General features: G+C 42.3%; 1 long non-coding RNA gene across 3 annotated transcripts; it reads right to left on the bottom strand.

The window, feature by feature from the left end:
- Window positions 1-192: 192 nt before the first annotated feature.
- Window positions 193-20,909, bottom strand: LOC129057791 (uncharacterized). Of its 3 annotated transcripts, none has more exons than XR_008522574.2 (5): window positions 18,453-20,909; window positions 15,506-15,644; window positions 5,119-5,271; window positions 4,830-4,900; window positions 414-1,730 (listed from the first exon to the last, which is right to left on the bottom strand). It is a non-coding gene; the product is annotated as an uncharacterized LOC129057791 (long non-coding RNA). The 3 variants fall into 3 exon arrangements; XR_010136413.1 differs by having other exon boundaries at window positions 20,652-20,886; XR_008522573.2 differs by lacking the exons at window positions 15,506-15,644; window positions 18,453-20,909 and adding an exon at window positions 14,857-14,995 and having other exon boundaries at window positions 193-1,730.
- Between the last annotated feature and the right edge of the window lie 299 nt (window positions 20,910-21,208).

The raw sequence follows: 21,208 nt of genomic DNA, 5'->3' as shown, positions 1-21,208 counted from the left end.
CTGATGGAAAATCCACATAAAAGGTTTAGCACATGGTAAACAATACACAAAAATTATTCATGAGATTGCTCAAACTTTACAACACTGAGTTCCTGAAAACAGCAGTTTGTATCAGAAAACATACCAAATAGTATTTTTAAAGGTTTGTATTATCTCTACTTGTAAAGAAAGACACTGATTTCATTTTTATTTAGTACTTTATTTTTATGTAAAAGAATTCTGGCATTGTACAGGCATATAGATTAATGAGCCAGTTGTGTATACTTTTGTGAATTGAATAGTTACTATAAAACAATATACTCATTTCTATTACACTTTGAATAGTGAAATTTCACTTTATTATTAATTCCAAGAAACATTTTTTTAAAAACACTTGTCAATAAAATATTTATGGTCACTTTTATTTCTTTTTTGCCATATTTGTTTACCCTAATTTTTTTATTTTACATTTTCTAACTGTATCTTGCAAATAAATCCATCTTAAAATGTATGAGGTAGACTGACAGGCTTTCGTCTCAAAATACCTATGTACAAATCTTATCTCTTACAGTTAGCTGAGTTAATGTTGGCAAATTACCTAGCCTTTCAATGTTTGCTTTCTCATCCCAAAACATAGATACTAAATCTATCTCATAGAGTTGACATCAGGATTAAATTAATCAATTTATAAACACTTAAAATCCTGTCTTACACAAAGTAATCACTCCAAATATAGCTATAATGACAAGGAATGAACCAAAAGCAAACATCAGTTAAATATTCAAACAACACAGGAATGAACCAAAAGCAAACATCAGTTAAATATTCAAACAACACATTCTTAGCAATAGTGATATTAGCACACTGAATGCTGTGCATAGCTTAAACAGGAATGAACCATTGACACATGATCAAGGATAAAACATGTTTTCTTGCTGCTGTGAGTAAATTCAGATAGTATTGGTCTAACTTACAACCACATGATGGAAAATAAATTACCCAGATTTAAATTTAGAAAAATTCACATGGCTTGATGTCAAAGAGCCACATCCCATTATTTTGCTAATTCTGAGACTTTTTACTGTAGTGATAGAAATGAATGTTAGCCAACAATGCTTTTTGTGCTCCCGCTAATATTAAATAAAGGTGACGTTTCAAAGAAGAGATAAAATAATAACAGAGAAAGCTGACTTAAAAAGCTAAAGATGAAATGGCATAAATGAAATGGATAAAAGCAAACAGATCAGAAGGAAAATGACAGAAAATAATATCAGTGTTGAAGATGGCAAATATTGTTAGATTAGAATAGTTCAAATGGTGATACAGAACATATTCGGTTTCTCCGACAATATTCTCACAACATAGTACACTTCCATGGCCTACATGTGTGAGGGTTTCTTCCCTCCAACCACCAATTCGGGAGCAAATTGTCCAACAGGCACCAGGCAGGTGTCCTCCAGTTCAGTTCGTTCACAACACCGCTCACCTGAAGACAGCATCAGAGCCCACAGACTGAGGCTCAGTTCCCACGATGGCCACCCGGAGCCAGCATCAGAGCCCACAGACTGAGGCTCAGTTCCCATGACGGCCACCAGGAGACAGCATCAGAGCCCACAGACTGAGGCTCAGTTCCCACGACGGCCACCCAGAGACAGCATCAGAGCCCACAGACTGAGGCTCAGTTCCCATGACGGCCACCCAGAGACAGCATCAGAGCCCACAGACTGAGGCTCAGTTCCCACCACGGCCACCTGGAGACAGCATCAGAGCTCACAGACTGAGGCTCCGTTCCCACGATGGCCACCAGGAGACAGCATCAGAGCCCACAGACTGAGGCTCAGTTCCCACCACGGCCACCTGGAGACAGCATCAGAGCACACAGACTGAGGCTCCGTTCCCACGATGGCCACCAGGAGACAGCATCAGAGCCCACAGACTGAGGCTCAGTTCCCACCACGGCCACCTGGAGACAGCATCAGAGCACACAGACTGAGGCTCCGTTCCCACGATGGCCACCAGGAGACAGCATCAGAGCCCACAGACTGAGGCTCAGTTCCCACGACGGCCACCAGGAGACAGCATCAGAGCCCACAGACTGAGGCTCAGTTCCCACGACGGCCACCCGGAGACAGCATCAGAGCCCACAGACTGAGGCTCAGTTCCCACCACGGCCACCTGGAGACAGCATCAGAGCCCACAGACTGAGGCTCAGTTCCCACGACGGCCACCTGCAGACAGCATCTGCACCCACAGACTGACGCTCAGTTCCCATGACGGCCCCTACTTCAGACACCAGTCACCAGCCCCAGGTTTTGACCTGTGTCTTGGACTAACCAGCCATACATTGGGGTTCCCATGGCCCCCTCCTTGCAGTCAATTAATTTGCTAGATCACTTCAAAGAACCCGTGTATTTATAATCTGACAAAGAGTATAGACGGACAGCTGGGTAGAGGAGAAGCACAGGGCGAGGTGCTGGGAGGATTCCAGGGTGCCCATGCCCTTGAGGGTGATGGGCCACGTCCCTGGCCATAGGCTACAGACTCCACCTGGTGTGGCCAGCAAACAGCAGGACACAATCTCCTCCAAGGTTGTGCAAATGCACCTTCTCCACCCCTTGGCTCCTCCCACCCGAGGCTGCTGCAGGACTTGTTCTTCTCTGCCAGCTCCTCCCACCCGAGGCTGCTGCAGGACTTGTCCTTCTCCACCCCTCGGCTCTTCCCATCCCAGGCTGCTGCAGGACTTGTCCTTCTCCCTCAGCTCCTCCAACCCGAGGCTGCTGCAGAACTTGTCCTTCTCTGGTGCTCTAGGTTCGCTCTTCCTCAAGACATTTATTAATGACAAAGGGAGAAATGGTTACCTTGTGCTGGAGAAACCAGTCAGACATGCCCCTTAACCAAATCAGTTTAGGCTGACATTCCAGGGAGAAGAGGCACCAGCCCAGTGCACTCCAGACAGGGCCCACTGAGAAGACATATTTTCTCTATGCTATTCCTTAAAGGATAATTACTGTAGCCTCAAACTAATCATGAAGAAACATCAGACAAACCCTGATGCAGGGTCACCCAGCAAGCTTATTGACCAGTTCTCTTTCAGTGTATGAAGGTCACAAACCCACGTGTAGAATTTGTGTTTATGACTGGAGAACCCACTGCAGTCAAAGGGAAGTGGGGGAATGAGATGGCTAAGTGCAGGGTGATACCACAGATGAGATGCTGAGAGGTAAAGGATGTCCATGAGAAAACCAGGGAAACCCAGATTAAGTCTGTAACTAACAGTGTTGCACCAATGCTAACATCACAGCTTTATAAAATGTCCCAGCCAGGCGCAGTGGCTCACGCCTGTAACCCCAGCACCTTGGGAGGCCGAGGCGGGGAGATCACAAGGTCAGGAGTTCGAGACTAGCCTGGTCAGCATGGTGAAACCCTGTCCCTACTAAAAATACAAAAATTAGCCATGTATGGTGGTGCATGCCTGTAGTCCCAGCTACTTGAGAGGCTAAGGCAGGAGAATCACTTGAACCCAGGAGGGGGAGGTAGCAGTGAGCCGAGGTCATGCCACTGCACTCCAGCCTGGGCGACACAGTGAGACTCCATCTCAAAAAAAAAAAAAGTTCCAAGTTCATGCAAGAGGTTAGGATTAGAGGAAGCTCATGAAGAGTGTTATAAAAACAATCTGTATTATTTTTGCAATTTTTCTGAGAAGTGTAAAGTAATTTCAAAATGAAAAGTTAAAACACTACTAGGCATTTCAAATCTTGGCAGGATCAGAAGAGAAATCAGATCCCTCAACACTCAGATCAATAAAAACAAAAGCATGAGAATAAATTTTATTACCAATTGAAATGGCTAAAGAGAGCAATGAAGTCAACAAATAGGAAGTACAGGAAACAAAAAACATACATAAATATTTGCAACCAAAAGATAGAGAATAATAAAATGGTAGATATAATCAGTAACATAAATCCTGGTTCTTTGAAAAACTTACCAAAGTAGACAACTAGATAATTTAACCAAGCAAAAAAAATAAATATGACAAATATACAAGACAAGATCTCTCTTATAGATGGAATCTTAATGTTTTTAACTTGGATGCACAGAAGCAGAGAGCAGAGCGGTGGTTTCCAGAGGCAGGGAAGGGGGATGGGAGAAGTTGGTGAAAGGGTAGGAAGTTGCAGTCGTGCAGGATGAATAAAGCTAAAGATGGAACAGGCAGCTTGAGGACTATAGTTAATAATATTGTATTGTATACTGGAAATTTGCTAAGAGAGTAGATTTTAGATGCACCTAACAGAAAAAAAGGATAACTATTTGAGATGACAGACATGTTAGCTTGCTTGGCTGTAGTAATCACATCATATCACTATGTTCATGTGTATCAAAGCACCATGTTGTGTACCTTAAATACATACAATAAAGAAATTGAAAGAGCAAAATAACAATGAAACAGAAAACTTTTAAAAGTCAGAAGTTACTATAATTTATCAATCCTATAAAAATAAATTTGAAAACATAGGTGAAATGGAGGAAATACAGTTTATAAAGTTAGCTTCAGATTGAATATAAAGTTTAAATCAATTAATCTTAATAGAAGAAATAGAGAATTACATCACCAAAAAATCACCTCCTCATAAGAATATATGAAATAATTTTAACACATATTAAACATAGGATATTCTAAATATTACACAAATTACCTTAAATAACAGAAAGTGAAAGAAAACTCCAAATTCTAGTTATAAATCAAGAATATCATTTGTACTTAAACCTAATATGGTACTAAGAAAAAAACATAAATTATCAGTGATAAATGTTGATGCAAAAATATTAACTATTTAGCAAAGAGTGGCTACCTGGGGTCTATTTCATGAACTCAGGGTCAGTCCAATATGAAGGAAGTCAGCAACATGACATAGCAATCCCTCTAAAGAGAAAAATTAATAGCATTAGATTTGATGCAGGGCAGGTAATATGGTTTGGATCTGTGTCCCCACCCAAATCTCACGTTGAATTGTGATCGTCAGTGTTGAAGGTGGAGCCTGGTGGGAGGTGATTGGATTGTGGGGGTGGATCCTTCATGAATGGCTTGGCACCATTCCCTTGGTGATGATGCTCTCATGATGAAAGTGAGGGAGTTCTTACCAGGTCCGGTTGTTTGAAAGTGTGTGGCATCTCCTCTCTCTCTGAGTCCTGCTCCTGCCATGGAAGACACCTACTTTCACTTTGCCTTCTGCCATGAGTAAAAGCTCCCTGAGGCCTCCTCAGAACCAGACGCTGACATGCTTCTTATACAGCCTGTGGAACAGTAAGGCAATTAAACTTTTCTTTATAAATTACCCAATCTCGGGTATTTCTTTATTGCAATGTGAGAACGGACCAATACAGAAAATTGGCACTAAGGTGTGGGGCATTGTATAAAGATACCTGAAAATGGAGAAGTGGCTTTGGAACTGGGTAACAGGCAGAGGTTGGAAGAGTGTGGAGGGCTCAGAAGAAGACATAAAGATGAGGGAACGTTTGGTGCTTCCTAGAGACTTGTTAAATTGTTGTGGCCAAAATTCTGATAATAATATGGACAATAAAGTCCAGGCAGAGGAGCCGTCAGATGGAAATGAGGAATTTATTGGGAACTGAAGTCAAAGTCACTTTTGTTATGCTTTCGCAAAGGACTTGTAGGCATTGTGCCCCTGATCTAGGGAATCTATGAAACTTTGAACTTGAGAGTGATGATTTAGGGTATCTGGCAGAATAAATTTCTAAACAGCAAAACATTCACAATGTGACCTGGCTGCTTCTAATACCTTAGCTTGTATGTGTGAGCAAAGAAATGACCTGAAACTGGAACTTATATTTAAAAGGGAAGCAGAGCATACAAGTTTGGAAAATTTGCAGCCTGCCTATGTAGTAGAAAAGAAAAGCCCATTTTCAGGGGAGGAATTCAAGCAAGCTGCAGAAATTTCAATCACTAAAACGAAGGAAAATGCTGATAGACAAGACAATGGGGAAAGGGCCTTGGAGACATTTCAGCAACCTCTGTGGCAGCCCGTCCTATTACAGTGCAGAGGCCTAGGAGGGAAGAATGGTTTCATGGGCCAGGCCAAGGCCCTGCCCAACCCTGCACAGTCTGGGGACACTGCTCCCCGCATCCCAGCCGCTCCAGCTCCAGCTACGGCTCAAGTAGGCCAATGTACAGCTTGGGCCACTGCTTCAGAGGGTGATGGCTTCCACCCTATAAGCTGTGATGCCTTTCCCATGGTGTTAAGCTTGCAGGTACACAGAGTGAAAGAATTGACACTTGGAAGCCTCCACCTAGACTTCAGAGGATATATGGAAAAGCCTGGACATCCAGGCAGAAATCTGCTACAGGGGCAGAGCCTTCATGGAGAACCCCTACTAGGGCTGTGTAGAGGGGAATATGGAGTTTAAGCCCCCACACAGAGTCACCAATGGGGCACTGCCCATCCTCCAGAAGGCAACCATCCTCCAGACCCCAGAATGGTAGAGCCACCAGCAGCTGGCACCCTGCACCTGGAAAAGCCACAAGTATTCAACATCAGCCAGTGAGAGTAGCTATGGGGCTGACCCCTGCAAAGTCACAGGGCTGGAGCTGCCCAAGCCCACCTCTTGCACAAGAATCCTCTTGATGTGAAACATGGAGTCAAAGGAGATTATTTTAGAGCTTTAAAATTTAATGACGGCCCTGCTTGATTTTGGACTTGTATGGAGCCTGTAGCACCTTTCTTTTTGTCAATTTCTCCCTTTTGGGATGGAAGTATTCACCCAATGCCTATACCTCCAGTGTATCTTGGAAGTAACTAACTTGTTTTTTATTTTATAGGCTCGTAGACAGAAGGAACTTGCCTTGTCTCAGGTGTGACTTTCAAGTTTGAATTTTGAGTTAATTAGGAGGACTGTTGTGAGGGCATGATTGGATTTTCCAATGTGAGAGGGACATTACACTGGGGAGGGACCAGAGGTGGAATATATGGTTTGGATCTGTGTCCCCACCCAAATCTCACATAAATTGTAATCCTCAGGGTTGGAGGTGGAGTCTGGTGGGAGGTGATCGGATCATGAGGGTAAATCCTTCATGAATGGTTTGGCACTATCCTCTTGGTGATGCTCTCATGATAGTAAGTTATTGTGAGGTCTGGTTGTTTAAAAGTGTGTGGCACCTCCCCCGTCTCTTGGTCCTGCTCCTGCCATGTAAGATACCTCTTCCCATGTCACCTTCTGCCATGAGTCAAAGCTCCTTGAGGCCTCCCCAGAAGCAGATGCTGCCATGCTTCCTGTACAGCCTGCAAAGCTATGAGCCAGTTAGACCTCTTCTCTTTATAAATTACCCAGTCTCTGGTATTTCTTTATAGCAATGCGAGAATGGACTAATACATTAGGCGAGCCCTAGAATTGGGAATTATCCCAGGAGAGTTCTTGCTTCACCCAGGAAAGAATTCAAGGGTGAGCTGGTGGTGACAGAAAGCAACTTTTACTGAACTGGTGCTGCCCCTTGCAGAGCAGGGATACCCCATGGACAGCTCACCCAGAGTTTGCACCTGTGAGCTGTGAGCCAGCTGTTTTGAAAAAATATCTAGAAAAAGAGCAGGGAGTTTCCAGAACCATGTGAGGTAATTTCCATGTTGTTGCCATGACATTTGTAAACTGTCATGGCACCAGTGGAGGGGTCTTTATGCAAATGAATACTGAGGGAAGTTAAGGCTGCTGCCATCTCCACCTGCTGGCTTGGCAGTTTCACTGCACCATTTCCACCCCATCCTGCTCTGGCCAGCAGGGTCATGCTGCAGTCCTGACTGCTGCTCAGAAAACCAGTCCTGCTGGTTTCCCGTCTCAGATTTACAGACATTAAAAATGTTTTTGGCAAAATCTAACTCCCATTCTAATACAAACATTCTATAAAATATAAATTGATGGATATTTCTTTAACACATTAAAATATAATAATGTTTTATATTTCATTGTATTATAGATATCTTTTTCTTGATATATGTAAATGTTTTATATATTTTAGTAGGTTAAGCAAGTATTTATTATCAATTCATATGTATGATATATGCAGATATAAATATGTACAACTATGTATAGTTATCTATAAATATGTAAAACTATATATAGTAAATATAAATACATAAACATATGTAATGTAATATATGCAAATATGTTTAACATAATTATATTTCTCCTAAAGCCAGCATCATATTTAATGGGAAATCACTAGATATGTTTTCATTCAGAATGTGATACTGGAGAAACCATTATGGAGGAACTAGAAAACCTGTATTGAGAGATAATCATTTTAGATAATAAAAGCTGTAAATTATTGAAAATACTGTATTTTTTTAATGTAACATAAGATCAGTTTAATATACAATACTCATACCTATATAATAGATAGTACTAGAAAATTTAAAGTGAGAACAACATTACATTTCAGAAAAACTAAATAGGAAGATGGCCGAATAGGAACAGCTCCGGTCTACAGCTCCCAGCGCGAGCGACGCAGAAGACGGGTGATTTCTGCATTTCCATCTGAGGTACCGTGTTCATCTCACTAGGGAGTGCCAGAGAGTGGGCGCAGGTCAGTGGGTGAGTGCACCGTGCGCCAGCCGAAGCAGGGGCGAGGCATTGCCTCACTCGGGAAGCGCAAGGGGTCAGGGAGTTCCCTTTCCAGGGGTGACAAACGGCACCTGGAAAATCGGGCCACTCCCACCCGAATACTGTGCTTTTCCGATGGGCTTAGGAAACGGTGCCCCAGGAGAATATAGCCCACACCTGGCTCAGAGGGTCCTACGCCCAAGGAGTCTCACTGATTGCTAGCACAGCAGTCTGAGATCAAACAGCAAGTCGGCAGCGAGGCTGGGGGAGGGGCGCCCGCCATTGCCCAGGCTCCTTAGGTAAACAAAGCAGCCTGGAAGCTTGAACTGGGTGGAGCCCACCACAGCTCAAGGAGGCCTGCCTGCCTCTGTAGGCTCCACCTCTGGGGGCAGGGCACAGACAAACAAAAAGACAGCAGTAACCTCTGCAGACTTAAATGGCCCTGTCTGACAGCTTTGAGGAGAGCAGTGGTTCTCCCAGCATGCAGCTGGAGATCTGAGAACGGGCTGACTGCCTCCTCAAGTGGGTCCCTGACCCCTGACCCCCGAGCAGCCTAACTGGGAGGCACCCCCCAGCAGGGGCAGACTGACACCTCACACGGCCGGCCAGGTACTCCAACAGACCTGCAGCTGAGGGTCCTGTCTGTTAGAAGGAAAACTAACAGAAAGGACACCCACACCAAAAACCCATCTGTACATCACCATCATCAAAGACCAAAAGTAGATAAAACCACAAAGATGGGGAAAAAACAGAGCAGAAAAACTGGAAACTCTAAAAAGCAGAGTACCTCTCCTCCTCCAAAGGAACGCAGTTCCTCACCAGCAGCGGAACAAAGCTGGACGGAGAATGACTTCGACGAGCTGAGAGAAGAAGGCTTCAGATGATCAAATTACTCCAAGCTACGGGAGGATATTCAAACCAAAGCCAAAGAAGTTGAAAACTTTGAAAAAAATTTAGAAGAATGTATAACTAGAATAACCAATACAGAGAAGTGCTTAAAGGAGCTGATGGAGCTGAAAACCAAGGCTCGAGAACTACGTGAAGAATGCAGAAGCCTCAGGAGCCGATGCGATCAAATGGAAGAAAGGGTATCAGCCCTGGAAGACGAAATGAATGAAATGAAGCGAGAAGGGAAGTTTAGAGAAAAAAGAATAAAAAGAAACGAGCAAAGCCTCCAAGAAATGTGGGACTATGTGAAAAGACCAAATCTACGTCTGATTGGTGTACCTGAAAGTGACGGGGAGAATGGAAACAAGTTGGAAAACACTCTGCAGGATATTATCCAGGAGAACTTCCCCAATCTAGCAAGGCAGGCCAACATTCAGATTCAGGAAATACAGAGAATGCCACAAAGATACTCCTCGAGAAGAGCAACTCCAAGACACATAATTGTCAGATTCACCAAAGTTGAAATGAAGGAAAAAATGTTAAGGGCAGCCAGAGAGAAAGGTCGGGTTACCATCAAAGGGAAGCCCATCAGACTAACAGCGGATCTCTCGGCAGAAACCCTACAAGCCAGAAGAGAGTGGGGGCCAATATTCAACATTCTTAAAGAAAAGAATTTTCAACCCAGAATTTCATATCCTGCCAAACTAAGCTTCATAAGTGAAGGAGAAATAAAATACTTTACAGACAAGCAAATGCTGAGAGATTTTGTCACCACCAGGCCTGCCCTAAAAGAGCTCCTGAAGGAAGCGCTAAACATGGAAAGGCACAACCGGTACCAGCCACTGCAAAATCATACCGAAATGTAAAGACCATCGAGACTAGGAAGAGACTGCATCAACTAACGAGCAAAATAACCAGCTAACATCATAATGACAGGATCAAATTCACACATAACAATATTAACTTTAAATGTAAATGGACTAAATGCTCCAATTAAAAGACACAGATGGGCAAATTGGATAAAGACTCAAGACCCATCACTGTGCTGTATTCAGGAAACCCATCTCACGTGCAGAGACACACATAGGCTCAAAATAAAAGGATGGAGGAAGATCTACCAAGCAAATGGAAAACAAAAAAAGGCAGGGGTTGCAATCCTAGTCTCTGATAAAACAGACTTTAAACCAACAAAGATCAAAAGAGACAAAGAAGGCCATTACATAATGGTAAAGGGATTAATTCAACAAGAAGAGCTAACTATCCTAAATATATATGCACCCAATACAGGAGCACCCAGATTCATAAAGCAAGTCCTGAGTGACCTACAAAGAGACTTAGACTCCCACACATTAATAATGGGAGACTTTAACACCCCACTGTCAACATTAGACAGATCAACGAGACAAAGTCAACAAGGATACCTAGGAATTGAACTCAGCTCTGCACCAAGCGGACCTAATAGACATCTACAGAATTCTCCACCCCAAATCAACAGAATATACATTTTTTTCAGCACCACACCACACCTATTCCAAAATTGACCATATACTTGGAAGTAAAGCTCTCCTCAATAAATGTAAAAGAACAGAAATTATAACAAACTATCTCTCAGATCACAGTGCAATCAAGCTAGAACTCAGGATTAAGAATCTCACTCAAAACCGCTCATCTACATGGAAACTGAACAACCTGCTCCTGAATGACTACTGGGTACATAACGAAATGAAGGCAGAAATAAAGATGTTCTTTGAAACCAATGAGAACCAAGACACAACATACCAGAATCTCTGGGATGCATTCAAAGCAGTGTGTAGAGGGAAATTTATAGCACTAAATGCCCACAAGAGAAAGCAGGAAAGATCCAAAATTGACACCCTAACATCACAATTAAAAGAACTAGAAAAGCAAGAGCAAACACATTCAAAAGCTAGCAGAAGGCAAGAAATAACTAAAATCAGAGCAGAACTGAAGGAAATAGAGACACAAAAAACCCTTCAAAAAATAAATGAATCCAGGAGCTGGTTTTTTGAAAGGATCAACAAAATTGATAGACCGCTAGCAAGATTAATAAAGAAAAAAAGAGAGAAGAATCAAATAGATGCAATAAAAAATGATAAAGGGGATATCACCACTGATCCCACAGAAATACAAACTACCATCAGAGAATACTACAAACACCTCTACGCAAATAAACTAGAAAATCTAGAAGAAATGGATAAATTCCTCAACACATACACCCTCCCAAGACTAAACCAGGAAGAAGTTGAATCTCTGAATAGACCAATAACAGGAGCTGAAATTGTGGCAATAATCAATAGCTTACCAACCAAAAAAAGTCCAAGACCAGATGGGTTCACAGCCACATTCTACCAGAGGTACAAGGAGGAGCTGGTACCATTCCTTCTGAAGCTATTCCAATCAATAGAAAAAGAAGGAATCCTCCCTAACTCATTTTATGAGGCCAGCATCATCCTGATACCAAAGCCTGGCAGAGACACAACAAAAAAAGAGAATTTTAGACCAATATCCTTGATGAACATTGATGCAAAAATCCTCAATAAAATACTGGCAAACAGAATCCAGCAGCACATCAAAAAGCTTATCCACCATGATCAAGTGGGCTTCATCCCTGGGATGCAAGGCTGGTTCAATATACGCAAATCAATAAATGTAATCCAGCATATAAACAGAACCAAAGACAAAAACCACATGATTATCTCAATAGATGCAGAAAAGGCCTTTGACAAAATTCAACAACCCTTCATGCTAAAAACTCTCAATAAATTAGGTATTGATGGGACGTATCTCAAAATAATAAGAGCTATTTATGACAAACCCACAGCCGATATCATACTGAATGGGCAAAAACTGGAAGCATTCCCTTTGAAAACTGGCACAAGACAGGGATGCCCTCTCTCACCACTTCTATTCAACATAGTGTTGGAAGTTCTGGCCAGGGCAATTAGGCAGGAGAAGGAAATCAAGGGTATTCAAGTAGGAAAAGAGGAAGTCAAATTGTCCCTGTTTGCAGATGACATGACAGTATATCCAGAAAACCCCATTGTCTCAGCCCAAAATCTCCTTGAGCTGATAAGCAACTTCAGCAAAGTCTCAGGATACAAAATCAATGTACAAAAATCACAAGCATTCTTATACATCAATAACAGACAAACAGAGAGCCAAATCATGAGTGAACTCCCATTCACAATTGCTTCAAAGAGAATAAAATACCTAGGAATCCAACTTACAAGGGATGTGAAGGACCTCTTCAAGGAGAACTACAAACCACTGCTAAAGGAAATAAAAGAGGATACAAACAAATGGAAGAACATTCCATGCTCATGGGTAGGAAGAATCAATATCATGAAAATGGCCATCCTTCCAAAGGTAATTTACAGATTCAATGCCATCCCCATCAAGTTACCAATGACTTTCTTCACAGAATTGGAAAAAACTACTTTAAAGTTCATATGGAACCAAAAATGAGCCCGCATCGCCAAGTCAATCCTAAGCCAAAAGAACAAAGCTGGAGGCATCACACTACCTGACTTCAAACTATACTACAAGGCTACAGTAACCAAAACAGCATGGTACTGGTACCAAAACAGAGATATAGATCAATGGAACAGAACAGAGCCGTCAGAAATAATGCCACATATCTACAACTATCTGATCTTTGACAAACCTGAGAAAAACAAGAAATGGGGAAAGGATTCCCTATTTAATAAATGGTGCTGGGAAAACTGGCTAGCCATATGTAGAAAGCTGAAACTGGATCCCTTCCTTACACCTTATACAAAAATCAATTCAAGATGGATTAAAGACTTAAATGTTAGACCTAAAACCATAAAAACCCTAGAAGAAAACCTAGGCATTACCATTCAGGACATAGGCATGGGCAAGGACTTCATGTCTAAAACACCAAAAGCAATGGCAACAAAAGCCAAAATTGACAAATGGGATCTAATTAAACTAAAGAGCTTCTGCACAGCAAAGGAAACTACCATCAGAGTGAACAGGCAACCTACAAAATGGGAGAAAATTTTTGCAACCTGCTCATCTGACAAAGGGCTAATATCCAGAATCTACAATGAACTCCAACAAATTTACAAGAAAAAAACAAACAACCCCATCAAAAAGTGGGCGAAGGACATGAACAGACACTTCTCAAAAGAAGACATTTATGCAGCCAAAAAACACATGAAAAAATGCTCACCATCACTGGCCATCAGAGAAATGCAAATCAAAACCACAATGAGATACCATCTCACACCAGTTAGAATGGCAATGATTAAAAAGTCAGGAAACAACAGGTGCTGGAGAGGATGTGGAGAAATAGGAACACTTTTACACTGTTGGTGGGACTGTAAACTAGTTCAACCCTTGTGGAAGTCAGTGTGGCGATTCCTCAGGGATCTAGAACTAGAAATTCCATTTGACCCAGCCATCCCATTACTGGGTATATACCCAAAGGACTATAAATCATGCTGCTATAAAGACACATGCACACGTATGTTTACTGCGGCATTATTCACAATAGCAAAGACTTGGAACCAACCCAAATGTCCAACAATGATAGACTGGATTAAGAAAATGTGGCACATATACACCATGGAATACTATGCAGCCATAAAAAATGATGAGTTCATGTCCTTTGTAGGGACATGGATGAAACTGGAAATCATCATTCTCAGTAAACTATCGCAAGAACAAAAAACCAAACGCATATTCTCACTCATAGGTGGGAATTGAACAATGAGAACACATGGTCACAGGAAGGGGAACATCACACTTCGGGGACTGTTGTGGGGTGGGGGGAGGGGGAAGGGATAGCATTGGGAGATATACCTAATGCTAGATGACGAGTTGGTGGGTGCAGCGCACCAGCATGGCACATGTATACATATGTAACTTACCTGCACGTTGCGCACATGTACCATAGAGCCTAAAGTATAATAATAATAATAATAATAATAATAAAAAGAAAAAAAAAAAGAAAAACTAAATAGATAAAGGTTATCTTCCAAGTTTTTGAAACAAACATCATGCTAACATTCTACTAAGCTTAGTAATCAGACAAGGAGGAAGGTGTCCCCTCAGTTATAAAGCATTGCACTTTATTTTCTATTAGCCACATTAAGATAAAAAATAATAAAGAGAATTCAGAACTGTATGGGAAAAGATAATATATTTTGTATTATTGACAATATTTTTATACAGAAAATTCAAAGAAATCTGAAAAAAACTCTAGCACTAATAAGAGCTTTCACTCAGATGGTCAGATAGAATACCAACATTTTTTTTAAAAAAAAAGCCATTGTGCTCATTTTCAACAATAATAATCAGAATTTTTAATGGAAAAACAGAAACTTATTTTCTCACAGTGCTGGAAGCTAGAAGACTGAGATGACAATTTGATCATTCCTGGATCCTCCTGAGGCTCTCCTTGGCTTGTAAATGGGGCCTCTTCCTGTGTCCTCATGCAGTCATTCCTGTATGTGTCTGTGTCCTCATTTCCTCTTCTTATAAGGACACTAACCATATTGGACCAGGGCCTACCCTTATGACCCCATTTTCACTTAATTACCTGTTTAAAGGCCCTATCTCCAAATACAGTCCCATTGTGAGGTACTGGGAGCTCAAGCTTCAACATATGAATCTGGCAGGGATGCAGTTCAGTCCATAGTAACATCAATAAAAAAGGTCAACCCATTAAAACATGGGCAACACACATGAAAAGGTAATTTACAAGTAAGAAAACCTAAAGTCAGTCTTCTGAACACAAGTACAAAAGTACTTGAATTCAGTTAAACACAAATCAAAAATAACAACGTGATGTTATATTACGGCTATAGTTGCAAAAATTAATAGGTGTAAGAATGTGCAGAAATGGAAACTATTATGTAATGAAGTACATGCATAAATTGTTCAAAGTGATTTGATCAATTTGGCAGAATAATAAATTTTCAAATGATCCTGCACTAAGAACCAGCAAATTCACTAGTATACATACACCCCAGATTCCACTCACTCAGAAGTGCCCATCACCAGCACTGGAGCCAAGTAAGTCCACTCTGGTGTTTGATGTCTCAGCCAGCATGAGAAGGAAGACATCTGATCGTCCATCTACCCAAGGGTGGGGGTAAAGTGACCCAAGGACTTCAATGAGACTAAAAAGGAAAGCAAAGGGGTGTTTCTTGAAGCAGATTAGTGTTGGAACATTAATAAGAATTATAGAAACAATTTTAATGCACAAACAGAATTATCCAAAGCATCTGAATTCTTAAAAGAAAATTTTATAATAGATTCTAGCAGCACTTTTAATATTTTGTTTGATACACTAAAATTCTTTATAATGGTACTTAATTACATAATAACTAATATTCCTGTTTTTATATTAAATTACTGGTTGAACTTTGTTCATGTGTCCAAAAGTACCTTTCTTTGAAAGCCAAATATCATCATCAAAATATTTATATAAAATTTATAGTATCATGATACATGCATTTTATTTAAGCCTGAGGTGAAAACTTGAGTCAAAAATATCTTTACATTGCTTTTCTGATGAAATTGTATTTAGGTACAAATCTTTTATTATCATGCAATAAATATTTCTATGATTCATAGTAGAAATGCTTTTCCAATTCATGATTGAAAGTCTAAATGGGAGAATATTAATCTTCATATGTCTCTATTCACATACATAACCTGACATTTCATTTAGAATGTAAACTATATAGGTAGGTTAATAGTTGTGATGTTATTGCTTCTTGATAGTTAAAGAAAACATATTCAATGATCCAATAAATGAAGTCCATATGTATTGGCTCTAGATAGAAAATAAGGAATACGTTACTTTAATTTTGCTTTGGATACTACACTTTATTTGGTGATGAAAATATACAACTGAAGATTTTGGAAAAAGCCTAACATCCTTTATTATTCTAACATTGTATGGCTTGAGTTACCCATTGGCGGCAAGAAATTCTGGTAGGCAGCACAACGAAGTCATACAATAAAGACTAAGATCAGTGGGAAGTTGGTAGATTTGTGGACTTCTACCCAGTGACAAATTATGTGCAGTTTTTGGAAGGTTCATTTTTACTGGTAGAATTATCTAAACTTTTAAAGCAAAAACTAAATAATGTATTTTAATGATAGATTTTCATGGTGGAGAGAAAAGAAAGAGCATTGAAAACCCACTAAAACCCCACAATCATTTCCTTTTTTAGTGGGGCAGGGAGCTTTATTATCAGTCAGCCTGTAATTTAGTTGATAAATTACCTGCATGTCTTCCTTTCCCTTTCCCTGGAAATAAAGCAAAAGAAGAGAGGAAGGTGCACTCTCTGACATTCAGATGCACAGGCCAGGCTGCATTCCACCGCCAGGCATGTGACATTTGGACAGGAGTGCTATTTTCTCTCTCAGAGTCCATCTGTGACTAGAGTAAAGTGAAAGGTTTAAAACCCATGAGTTGTATATATTATTATAAAAGGAAGGGCCTGGCCAGGCATGGTGGCTCACGCCTGTAATCCCTGAACTTTGGCAGTCCAACGCGGGTTGATCACGAGGTCAGGAGTTCGAGACCATCCTGGCCAAGATGGTGAAACCCCGTCTCTACTAAAAATGCAAAAATTAGCTGGGTGCGGTGGTGGGCGTCTGTAATCCCAACTACACAGGAGGCTGAGGCAGGAGAATCACTTGAACCTGGGGAGGTGGAGGTTGCAGTGAGCCGAGATCATGCCACTGCACTCTAGCCTGGGCAACAGAGCAAGACTCTATCTCAAAAACGAACAAAAAAGAAAAAAAAAAAAAAAAAAAAAGGAGGGCCTGATTGTTCATTCATTCATTTGCTCAATTAAAATTTGACTAAAACAATTATTTTACAAGAAGATGCTAAAACATTGTTTTGTGTTTTTCTAATTTAAAAAAAGCAGTAGACATTGATTATCTTTCCAGCCATGATGAAGTAACTGAGGCAGGCTTAACGTTCTGATGTAAACAACTACAAGATTGGGCAGAAGACAAGAAATGACTGTTTTTAGATGTTGGAGACCAGGTGGTCTAGAGGTCAATGTATTCTCCCAAAAAGATAAACATGGTGATGCCTACGATTGCTCCAGACATTTTTGCAGGAGTAAATCCCTCAAGAAGTGCTTATAGGTACATTTCCTGAGTTTTTAGCATGCTTAAGACTATTTTTCTATAGCCTTGATGCTGGAAAGGCATTTTGGCTGGGCATAGGATCCTGTGCTCACACCTCCATTAGGTGGTTTCTGGGATGCAGCCCCACTGTGGCCTCACTCTGCAGGTCACTCTTGAGAAGTCAGATGCCTACTTTGTTCTTTGGCCTGGATGAGGAATGTGATATTTTATCTTCAGGCCCTTAGGATTGTGTTTCATTATCTTTAAAGTGTAATAGTTTTATTTGGCTATGTCTCAGTTAAATATGCCAGGCCAGTTCCTGCAGGTCTCAGTAGGCCCTTCTAACATGTAGCATCAATGCTTCTTTTGTTTCTGGAAAAGTTATCTAACTCTGGTTTCTCTAGCTCTGGCCCTGGGTTTGTTCGGGACTCCAGTTACACGTATGCTGGCTCTTTGTTGGCTCTCTTGCGTGTCATCAATGTCACTCTGATCCTTTTTATAATATAACTCATTTTGATAGTTCATTTTATGTGTCAACTTGCCTGGGCTATGGGGTGCCCAGGTTTTTGGTCAAACATTATTCTGGGTGTTTCCATGAGGGTGTCAGTGCCTGAGATTAATTTACTTTGGTGGACTTTAAGTAAAAAAGCAGATTCCATAACATGGGGGTTGCACCAGGCCTTGCACCCCTGAAGGCCTAAAGACCCCCACTCCCTGGCTCCGAGAGAACTCTGCAGCCCACCTGCTTCAGACTCCAGCTGGAGTGTTGGCCCTCCTGGGTCTCCAGCCCCAGCCCAACCTGCAAACTGTGGACTTGCCAGCCCCATAATTACCTGAGCTCACTCTTCATTCCAGGGATTCTGTTTCACTGGAGAACTCTCATAAATCATTTTAATTTTAATTTTTGTTGTTTTCTTGCCTTTCTTGAATGTCTCAAATTGTCACTCAATCCAACCATTCTTGGTTTTGGTCATTTTTATATTTCCTACTAAAACGTCCTTTTCCTTGTACAACCAACTGCTTGGTAAGGATATTTAATTTAAGGTGCAGTATTGTGCTCCGTTCCCTTCTCCGTCACGGTTGTTTTTTGGCAGTGCATTTTTATCACCTGAAATGGCTTGATTCTCATTTTGTGTTTTCTTCTACTAATAGCTTTTTATAATGCTGGGCTGCTTTTGTTTGCTTATTTCTTCCATGCAGCTGGCCGTTAGAGGCAGTGGATGGGATTCCTTGTTCAAGAGCTCTCTCTTCTGTCAGTGCAGCAGCATTCTGTTTCTCGCTGCTGTCCTGGGGGAAGTGGTGTGTCCTCTGGTTTCTGCTCCTCTTTGGTCTTGCAGAACCCCACATTTTCCTCTCTTGCTTCTCTTTATTTCTTCACCCCTCTGCTTCCTAAGGGTCCTTCTTCCTTCTGATTTACCCTTTTCTTCAGAGGCAAAGCAGCTCTGGGCGTGCCACGTGGGTCCTGGAGATGCATGTGTCCCTTCCCTGGAGCCGCCAGCCCCTGGGAGGCTTCTCTGCAGTTTTACCACCACAAAGTGGGTTTTGCTTAACGGCAGCTCCTGCTCCTTTTCTCCATGTCCCTCCTGTCCATGTCCCTGGACTTTCCTCAGTGTCCACCACTGTGTTACCTTTGGGATCAAAGGTAATCGATCTGCTGTTGTATGTTGTTTATTATTTCATCTGCAGGTGATTGAAACACACCGTGTCTCTCTCTCCCAGGCTTGCCAAGGGAAGAATTCTACGTAAAGTTGTTCTTCATGCTCATCTGCATAGTTATCTTGGAGATGTTTGAAAAGATTTAGATTCAGGTGGCTGCCAATATCTTCAGGCAACCCAAAGTCAAATTAACGTTTTTATTTTATGTAAATCAATGATTAGAAAATTGATTTTACATATTTTACATAATTATCACCATGGGACTCATTATTTTGTTGCCACTTGTCAACCTGTTAATTCTGCGTTTATAGTGATTTGTAACAGTTTTTCTAATTAAGGCAAACTAAACGAAATCAGTTAATAACGAAGTAGATTTTATCCCTCATGTACGCTATCATAGACTAACATGAAATCCCATAATTTATCTTATCTCAAAGCACATTTTTATACCAGGCAGCTGATTTGGTTTCTGCCCTCAGTCTATTCTCTCTCACACAGACTCCCCTTTTCTTTTTCTCTGTTTCTATTATCCCTTGTCCTTCATACCCTCAGCAGGGAGCTCAACTGCCTGGCACTATTCGCACACGCATGTCAGGTGTAAACGTCTTTATGGGGGAAACAGGCTCTGGCTGTCTCACAAAGCTTTAGCTGTCATGCACATGTAACACTTTCATTCGCTTCTTAAAGGTGATTGACATGAGCCTCCACAGCTGAGACGTATTTCGCTGCTTACTAAACCTTGAACGATGGCGCATCATTCTCATTAAAACAAGGAAGCACAGGAAGGTGGAAGTATAAATTTTTGTGAGTGTTTCTGGCCCACTATGAATGTGAGACAGCGGGCATGGCCGTCTAGGCCTCCCTGGCAGCACTGGTGTGGGGGCCCCCAGGAAGGAGTAGAGGAGGGTTAGGAAAAGGATGGGAGGGCCACGGGCCTGGCAGCTGAGCAGCACCTGGGCCCTCACAGCTCAGATTGCAGAGCAAAGAGGGAGCCACGTGTGGAGGGCGGGGAACATGGAGCGAGAAGGGGAGGGGAGCACAAGAGGGAGCACAAGAGGAGAGGATGGAGGGGAGCATGGGAGGGAGCATAGAAGGGGGCATAGAGGAAACACAAAGGGAGCACTGGGGAGAGCATGAGAAGAACAGGGGAAGCACGAGGCGAGGTAGCACAAGGGGGAGCACAGAGGGAGCACTAAGGGAGAACACCGCAGAGTTGCCTCCACCTAGGCCTGGCATGAGCAGTGGTGACCCCAGAGCCCAGACCGTTCCCCCAAGAGCACAGGGAACAGGCAGTGTTCACCCACAGTGGGGGAAGGGGGGAGAGTCCAAGGGCCAAGGAAGGGCTGATGGTCCATTTCCTGTGGAATTGCCCCAACCTGATGGCATCCATAAGGCACATTTAGCATGCTTGGGTTCTGTGGTCAAGTCCGGAAGAGGCACGTCCTGCTCAGGGCCCCATCAGCTGCCCTCGGTCCCCAGTGCCTGTGCAGCACCAGCCCTGGGGCAGGCACGGGCCTTGGCTTCTGAGCTCCAGGGATGCCCCAGCCCCCCTCCCTTAGCTTCTGCTTCTTGGCCTCACATCCAACTGCTGCAAGGGCACCTCTTCACCTGCTGGCGGGGGTGATGCCTGTCCCTTCTGCACCTGCCAGCCAGGGATTATGACCTGTCCTTTCTGTACCTGCCAGGCCAGGGGGTGATGCCTGTCCCTTCTGCACCTGCTGGCTGGGATTATGACCTGTCCCTTCTGCACCTGCCAGCCAGGGGTTACGACCTGTCTCTTCTGCACGTGCTGGCCAGAGGTGATGTCTGTCCAGTCCACATATGCTGGCATGGGGGCTGACTGGTCTCTCTACATCTGTGGGCTGTAGTGACTGGTCTGTCTCATCTACACCCACCAGCTGGGTATGATGCCACAGGCTCTGCCTGCTCCTGT

This window comes from Pongo abelii, chromosome 12, assembly GCF_028885655.2.
Source record: "Pongo abelii isolate AG06213 chromosome 12, NHGRI_mPonAbe1-v2.0_pri, whole genome shotgun sequence".
Taxonomy (NCBI): domain Eukaryota; kingdom Metazoa; phylum Chordata; class Mammalia; order Primates; family Hominidae; genus Pongo; species Pongo abelii.
Note: the sequence above shows the minus strand (reverse complement) of the source record. Positions and strands in the feature narration are given on the sequence as shown.